The following is an 8,254-nucleotide window of genomic DNA, read 5'->3' as shown; positions in this document are numbered from 1 at the left end:
ATTGGAGTTTTACGCCGCAAGCACATATACACACACACATTTGCACACACACCGTCTCCATCTACCACGTCTTCATTTCCTCTCGCCCGTCACTCTTTTCGAGCGAGTTGGCATCAAATTTTTATGATTAAATGAATAGCGAGGACGGCATGCGGGTCCTGGTATCCAACATGCACTTCTCTCAGCGCTGTCTACCGCAATAAAAATAGCATATTTTATTTCATTCATATTTCATCTCTATTTTTTTTTATTATTTGTTGCCAGTGTCTGCAAGGGTTTGGAACAAAAATAGAATATTAAATTCCAGAAAATTCCTAACCGCCTTCACCAAAGTACATGAAAAGGCAATTTCATCTGCCGATTCATACATTGTACAAGTAAATATTTAAATTTGAATTTAGAAATGTACACACCCCAGGATTTGAATTTGAAATGTAAAGTCATCACATTTTCAATTGTTGTATTTCAGTGTAACTTTTCAATGTTAACAATTCAACAATTCGGTGTCTAAAACTCACCGTCTGTGCCACCAGGCAGGGTTACTTCAGGTCAGAACCGAACACCCAGCCAATCGCAGTCCCGCTTTCTTTGTCACGTGACGTTACCTCCTAACTGGATTGGCTGACTGTTTGGTTGTGACCTGAAGTAACCCTGCCTGGTAGCACCGATGGTGAATTTTAGACACCGAATTGTAGACTGTTGAATTGTAAACATTTAAAGGTTACACTGAAATACATCCATCAATCCATCCGTTTTCTTTGCCGCTTATCCTCATGAGGGTTGCGGGGAGTGCTCGAGCCTATCCCAGCTGTTAACGGGAAGGAGGCGGGGTACACCCTGAACTGGTCGCCCGCCGATCGCAGGTCAACAACCGCACTTACAATCACACCTACGGGCAATTTAGAGTGTCCAATTAATGTTTGCATGTTTGTGGGTTGCGGGAGGAAACCGGAGTGCCCACCTGGAGGAAACCCACGCGGACACGGGGAGAACAGGCAAACTCCACACAGGCGGGTCCGGGATCAAACCCGGGACCTCAGAACTGTGAGGGCAAAGCTTTTCCAGCTGATCCACCGTGCCGCCACACTGAAGTGCAACTATTATTATATGTGATCACTTTACACGTCAAATTCAACTCCTGGTTGCACTTATTTACTTCCATATCGATATATTTGTGTACATCCTGTACATACTAGCGCTACATACATTTGACCAGATTAATTTCACTTTTTGCATTTTGATGAATTGCTATTCATCTCAGGGATCAAACACATTTCGCATTCATATGATATTTGAAACTAGAATCAAGTTGAGCTCTGCACGATGTGAAAATTACCTTTGTTTTATTGAAACTTTTGAAGCACACCGGTCGCATTCTTAGCAACCGATACCCCAGGGGTCACCAACGCGGTGCCCGCGGGCGACCATATAAGGCGCCCGCAAGGTACTGTATGTTCTAAAAATACCGTCGGCCACAAATTGTTACTATTATTTCTGCTTTAAATTTTGAATCTGACTTACTTACGTGAATTCAAATTTAAAATACCTGGAATGTCATTTACTACAATAAATTAAAACAAAAATATTTTATGTACGTGTGAGAGTTGGAGGCGGAACAGTGGGCCAGCTGGTAAAGCGTTGGCCTCACACTTCACAGGTTCTGGGTTCGATCCCGGCCCCGCCTTTGTGGAGTTTGCTTGTTCTCCCCGTGCCTGCGTGGGGTTTTTTTCCGGGCGCTCCGGTTTCCTCCCGCATCCCCAAAAACATGCACACTCTAAATTGCCCCTAGGTGTGATTGTGAGTGCGGCTGTTTTGTCTCGTTGTGCCCTGCAATTGGCCGGCAACCAGTTCAGGGTGTACCACACCTTCTGCCCGATGATAGCCGGGATAGGCTCCGGCACTCCCCGCCGCCCTCGTGAGGATAAGCGGCAAAGAAAATGGACGGAAGGATGTACACACACGCACGTCCACGATGGTAACTATCATCTCTAGCGAGGCACATTTCAAAAGTGAATGGCCCGTGTGGCTTTCTTCGTGCGATATCAATAAAAGTCAAGCTGTGAAGATGAAACCGTTCGAAGGGAAATTACTGATTGGCTGTTTTTAACACAACGGGGAACTGCGGATGTTGCAGTTGAGGTGCAAAAATGCACGAGAGGAAAACATAAACAAACAAAACGAGTGGAAATAATTTAAGCAAACAACAAAACAAAAGGAATTTACGCAAAACATAATCTGGAATGAATAAAAAAAAAGATGCAGGTATGAAATTATAAATAAAGCCTGTTTGAAAGTGGCCATTCATGCATTTTAATGTGCCATTTCCTGTCTGACTTTGCCAAACAGGAAATCAAGCAGTCGTGACCTCAGGAAGTCAAGTTGCGCGGAATTGGAATCCCAAATTGTTTGGCCGCTCGTTATCCGGAAAGATCCATCAGGCGCCGCAGCGACGGGAAAAAGGATTCGCACCGGCCTCGGGAAGGATTCAAACTCCTGGCCGGCCGGGGGGGGAGAAGTTTCCGAGTCGACGTCTGGTGAGTCTCGCGGACTTGAAATCTTCTTTTTTTTTTTTTGGGGGGGGGGACTTTGAATCTTGACGGGGGCTCGCGACTGCGCTTTGGAATGAACTCGCTTATCTTCCAAAGACAGAAGAGAGATGTGGGATCTGCATTTGTTATTTTTTTTTTATTATTATTTATTTTCTATTCTGCGAGCATCTATATATTTGCACAAACCCCCACCCCCACCCCCCCGGAGGCCTTTTTAATAATGCATGACTTTTTTTTATTATTATTATTAGTTTTTTTTTTTTATATGCGACAAAGTCCCCCGTGAGCATTTGTTTGGAAAGCTGCGGCGCGTTGCGTGGGCGAGCTTTTTGGTTTCGTACGCGAGAAAGCGCAGCGGCGGGTGAAGCTGGCTTTGTGACATCATCGCGACAGGTGGAGAAAAGATGGCCTCTGATTGGAGCGTGCGCTTTTCCACACACGGCGGGTTTCAAAGTTTAGGTTATTCTTTTTACCGTAACACGTCAACCTCACGCTGCGCTCCCCCCACCCCCCCAAGCCCCCCATAAGCTTCTCAGCAACACTTCTCCTGCGTATTAATATTTCATAAACGCAGGGCTGAAATTAAGAGCGCATTTGAATCCGTTCCATTTTCCATTTGCCTGTAACGTGCCCGATTCACCAGGATGGAAATGGAGTGCAGTCATGTTTTTTTTTTTTCTTTATTATTGTTATTATTTTTTAAATATTTGTACAGTATACATATTTCTGTGTAGGAGCTGGACCTTAAGCACTGTGACTTATTGATGTAAATTGAACCTGCCACTTCCCTGCAAAAAGCGTATACAGTGTTCAATTCACCTCATCTGCGGATGTCATCCGTGAAGGAAATCATATTTTCTGAGCACTTTGAAATGAATAAAAGATACATGTACGGTATTGTATTAATAGGCCAGTGAAAACTGCTGTGCTATTATGATTATTATGTCAAAGGTGGAAGCAGGTTTGGATAACTTCCCCATATTTGTTGTTTTGAAGGAGACATATACATTTTATTCACAATTCAGTTTACAAGTATCTTATGTATCCTATATATCTGCATTAATATCCCAAATATTACTCTTTATGTAACCTAGTTATTGCTGAACTAGAGATAATTTTTTGGGGGGTGACTGCATACCCTGCTCCGTAGACTGCTTTGGCAATTAGAGCTTAATAATAATAAATATTGTATACATAACAGGCTGGAGCTCGCAGATGCCAAGTGATGGTTTGAATCTCGCCAGTTAGTGTAGCATAAAATCACCCTCCAACTTAGCAGCAAGCTGGATCTTACCAGCCAATCTATACCTCTTTATGGGATTGATCTGACCAACAAATGTATTTCTAAGGACAAGCTGGGTATTGCCAGTAAGTGTATGCATAATGTTGGGCTGAATCTCGCAGGCAAGTGTATGCTTAATATCCCTGACAAGTGTGTGGCTAATTATGGAATGGAGCTCACCGGCAAGTGTAAGCATAATGTTGGCTTGAATCTCGCAGGCAAGTGTATGCTTAACATCAGCCTGGATCTCAGTGTGCATTCTGAACAGTGTTTTGCCATCTTTCCCAGTGACTGTATACATAATGTTCAGATAGAGCTCGCAGGCAAGTGTATGCTTAACATCAGCCTGGATCTCAGTGTGCATTCTGAACAGTGTTTGGTCATCATTCCCAGTGAGTGTATGCATAATGTTCAGATAGAGCTCCCTGGCAAGTGTGTGCGTAATTATGGGATGGATCTCACCGGCAAGTGTAACCCTAACATTGGGGTTGGATCTCTGAAGACAGGCTGGATTTTGCCAGCGAGTGTATGCATTCGATGGATGGATCTCGCAGGCAAGTGTATGCTTAACATCAGCCTGGATCTCATTGTGCATTCTGAACAGTGTTTGACCATCTTCTTTCCCAGTGAGCGTATATGTAATGTTGGTATAGGACTCTCTAGCAAGTGTGTGCCTAATTATGGGATGGAGCTTACCGGCAAGTGTAAGCATAATGTTGGGCGGGATTTCACCGGCAAATGTAACCCTAACATTGGGGTTGGATGTCTGATGACAGGCTGGATTTTACCAGCGAGTGTAGGCATTTCGATGGATGGATCTCGCAGGCAAATGTAAGGCTAACATTGGGGTTGGATGTCTGATGACAGGCTGGATTTTGCCAGCGAGTGTATGCATTTCGATGGATGGCTCTCACCGGCAAGTGTAAGCATAATGTCGGGCTGAATCTCGCTGAGAAGTGTATGCGTAGCAGCTGTCTGGATCTCGTGCACATATTAAACAACGTTTAGCCATCATCTTGTCTGCGTCCCTCATCAAACTGGCTAACGTTCTCTTGCCAGTCATTGTGTGCTGTGGCGAGCTGCTTGGTTCTTTATATGGAAGCAGAGCAGAGAAAATCACTTAAGTCATCAAAAGGTCAATTTTTACAAAATATGTCCCCTTTAAGGAGAGAAGAGGCATTCTGTTGACTGTCACGTAAATGGATCGGTTTGCTAGGAAGGATTAAATAGAATATGCAACTAGCAGACATGAGGCTGTCATGGTGGGGGTCTGGGGGGGCATTGAGTTGAGCGACTGTTTTGCAGAGGACAGATGATGAAAAATCAATCCAGACGTCCATTTATGACCATTTTTTTTTTTTGTTTTGATACTTTTTGCAGCCACGCCAGTATTTCCTCTCCCTCACCATCAAACCTCCCGACAGAATCCAATAAACTACAACGCTCCGAAAGGCTGACACTCGCTCACAAAACGAGTTGACCGGACTGCCGTTTAGAGCAGCTAATTTAGCCGGAGGACTTTATCGCCACGGTCCAGTATTGACGACGGCCACGTAGGGGCTCGGTGGCGGTTAGCGCTTCGTGAATTTAAATCTGTGGTAACGGCCTGAATAGCAATTACCTTGTTTCCTGCGCCCCGTCCAGGCCGGCACTCTCGGGGTGGGATGTTAATTAGCAATAGCGCCGATGTACCCATTAACTCATCCAAGAGTCGCCATTCACTCCGCAAGCAGCCCGGGACGGGGGAGGGGGGGGGCACATTTGATTGGCAGCTGAAAGTTCCAAGGAGCACTTAGCGATACGCCGACAGCATCTTAAAGCTGAATTGCCTCAATTCTTGAACGTTTAGTAACCTGATGTCACATACTTTTTTTCTTCATATATTAACATTTGTTCGACTTATTAACAATACAAATTTATACCTATTTAGGCCCACTCACATGTGCCTTTTTAAGCGTTGTGCTGCTATTTCTGGTGTGTTCATCTTGGGCTAAGACACACTCTACATCAGGGGTGCCCAGACTTTTTTACCCCAAGATCTACTTTTCAAGCAGCCAGCCTCTCGCGAGCTACTGATGACGGGGGGATGATGATGATGCTCCCAAATCGTTTTAAGGTTAATGTTATGTTACCTCCTATAATTAAAATACAGAATTAGCTTTTTGTCCACTGTATTGTCTGTGCTTTCATCCTGGATCGGGCTGTTGCAAGGTGGAATTTTAACATTATACACCATCTCATCCTGCACTTTCTACTTTGGCTTCAGACCAGACCTTTCCCACTGGGAAAAAAAGAGAATCTCGTCCAGTTTAACCACTTTTTCTTCGATTATTCAAATACTCCGACAGCCACTGCATCTTAAAACAATTTATTTTTTAACTTTCTCCATTAATACGGAAAGTAAACATAAGCAGCATGTCTAGCTCGTCTTTGCTCCACGTTGCCCAGACTGTGTTGCTGTGTTGGTGGACGCTGTCATTATAAAACACATTGACGTGCTGCGTAAGTACTGTAACATTTGTAATTATGAGTGTACGTCTTTAAGAGTGGGGGGGGTGGTGTAAGGTAAACTAGGAAAAGAGAGTGTGGTGGAGCATCAAAGTTCCATGTGCTGCCTAAAAGAAACCAGTGGCTTCTTCGTTTCATTTTTGACAGTACGTATGTGAATTGTGCCATTGAATGTAACAACCAGTCAGCCCTCACTCATTGAATCACATTGCAAAATGCCACAAACTTAATATTTGTATGTTATACTTTCAATTTGCATTGGATTATTATAAATTTTTTTTTGCACGCAACACAGAATATTTGAGACTCCATCAGCGGTGCACAAGTGCGCACGCGCGCAGTTTAGACGTAACATTGGCTGATGTCTTTTTGTGTTTTAAAAAAAATAATAATAAATTTTTGGGGGGCATGTTGTAGTCATAGTAAGTTTCTTTCGGCTTGTCCCGTTAGGAGTCGCCCCAGCGTGACATCTCAGATGAATGGTCATATTTGTTTGGCACAGTTTTTACGCCGCATGCCCTTCCTGACGCAACCCCTCTTGGGGAGTATGTTGCAGTAATATTAGTCATTTTTTTCCACAGACAACAATATATGCTGGTGAAGACTAATTTCTATTTGTTGCGCTCTTTATTTGTTTAAAGGTTTAGCTATCACAATCTAATTCCAATATTGTCTCAAGGTCAATGTATCACTTTTTTTATTATTATCATTATTATTTTCAAATCAATAAATTGAACCCATTGCAACATTGGACAACGCCGGTTGCATGTACAACCAGCGTCGCGAGGCCTAAAATCAAACCAAACTGCGACGTGGGGCTCGCCGTAACCGATTTTTGGCCGTCCCAGCTTGGGCCGTCAGCACGTGGCGGCAACGGAGCGAGGAAACGGCGCTGTCGAGCGGGCGTACGTGACGGCGGACGAACTCATCAACTTCCGCAATTACCCGAGCATCTCTCGGCAGCGATGAAGCTGCGAGGGCCGCTTAATGATGAACAAAGTTCAGTGGGATTATCCAATTAAGCGTCTGAGCTGCAGGTATCGCTGTCGAGAGGATGGACTTTCTTCGGCGTTTCATTAGAGCCCCCCACACCCCCCGGAGAAGGCTGCTGTAACAGCAGCGGCTAAATGAGACCATAAATCTGCCGGGCCGCGCGCTCCTTTTTTTTTTTTTTTTTTTTACGAGCATGACGGGAAGTCTATCAGAACCTTCGCGAGCGGCCCGCAACGCCGGCCCCCGCTGAACCCGCCGTCACTCGCAGAGAGAGAGAGAGAGGAAAAAGAGGTGAGGACGGGGTGGGAGGGGTGGGGGAGTGACAGATGCATTTTGGGAATGCATGCATTGAAGCAAAAAGCTGAAGTTTGTGAAGCGAGATAGAATCAGGACATCGTGCTCCAGGTGCCGTCTTTAAACGAACTAACCTCAAAAGACTTTTGAAAGAAAATATCTGTTTGCTGCTTGTCGGGGGTCCCCCCCCCCCATTTTTTTTTCCCCCAATGAGAGCAAAAATATCGGAACACCCGCGGGAACACCACCCCTCTTTACAGCGAGAAGCTCGAGAGCCAATCTTCGCCCTTTTCCCAAAAAGTCATCATCGGGTGGCGTTTTAAAGATGAAATGTTAGATTTTGACTTCATCTTAGACTTACATCCTTCTGCATCCTCCCGTTTCGATGCAATGTCTGCTATGTGCGTGTATAAATACAGGGAGTCCTCGGTCTACGACTGAGATCCGCGACTTAACTCGGATTCCACCGTTGAAGTCAGAATTGACATCAAAATACTTTGTATAAAAAAAAAAAAAAAAAAACAAGATGATGTATGGAGAAGAAGAAGGGGAGGCTGTGCTTAGCTACTGCGAAGGAACCCGGTCCTCAATCCTCTCCATCCCCACAAGTGTCATAGAACCTTGTTTT

General features: G+C 44.5%; 2 protein-coding genes across 2 annotated transcripts in view; one reads left to right on the top strand and one right to left on the bottom strand.

The window, feature by feature from the left end:
• The window catches only part of rdh8a (retinol dehydrogenase 8a), a 154,599-nt gene that overhangs the window by 15,542 nt on the left and 130,803 nt on the right, over positions 1-8,254 (top strand). Inside the window, exon 2 of the mRNA XM_061845447.1 lies at positions 2,347-2,534. The gene's annotated coding sequence lies outside the window, so the exon portion shown is untranslated. The remainder of the gene's footprint in view (positions 1-2,346; positions 2,535-8,254) is intronic.
• The window catches only part of olfm2a (olfactomedin 2a), a 35,813-nt gene that overhangs the window by 20,241 nt on the left and 7,318 nt on the right, over positions 1-8,254 (bottom strand). The window lies entirely within an intron of this gene.

This window comes from Syngnathoides biaculeatus, chromosome 16, assembly GCF_019802595.1.
Source record: "Syngnathoides biaculeatus isolate LvHL_M chromosome 16, ASM1980259v1, whole genome shotgun sequence".
Lineage (NCBI taxonomy): Eukaryota > Metazoa > Chordata > Actinopteri > Syngnathiformes > Syngnathidae > Syngnathoides > Syngnathoides biaculeatus.
Note: the sequence above shows the minus strand (reverse complement) of the source record. Positions and strands in the feature narration are given on the sequence as shown.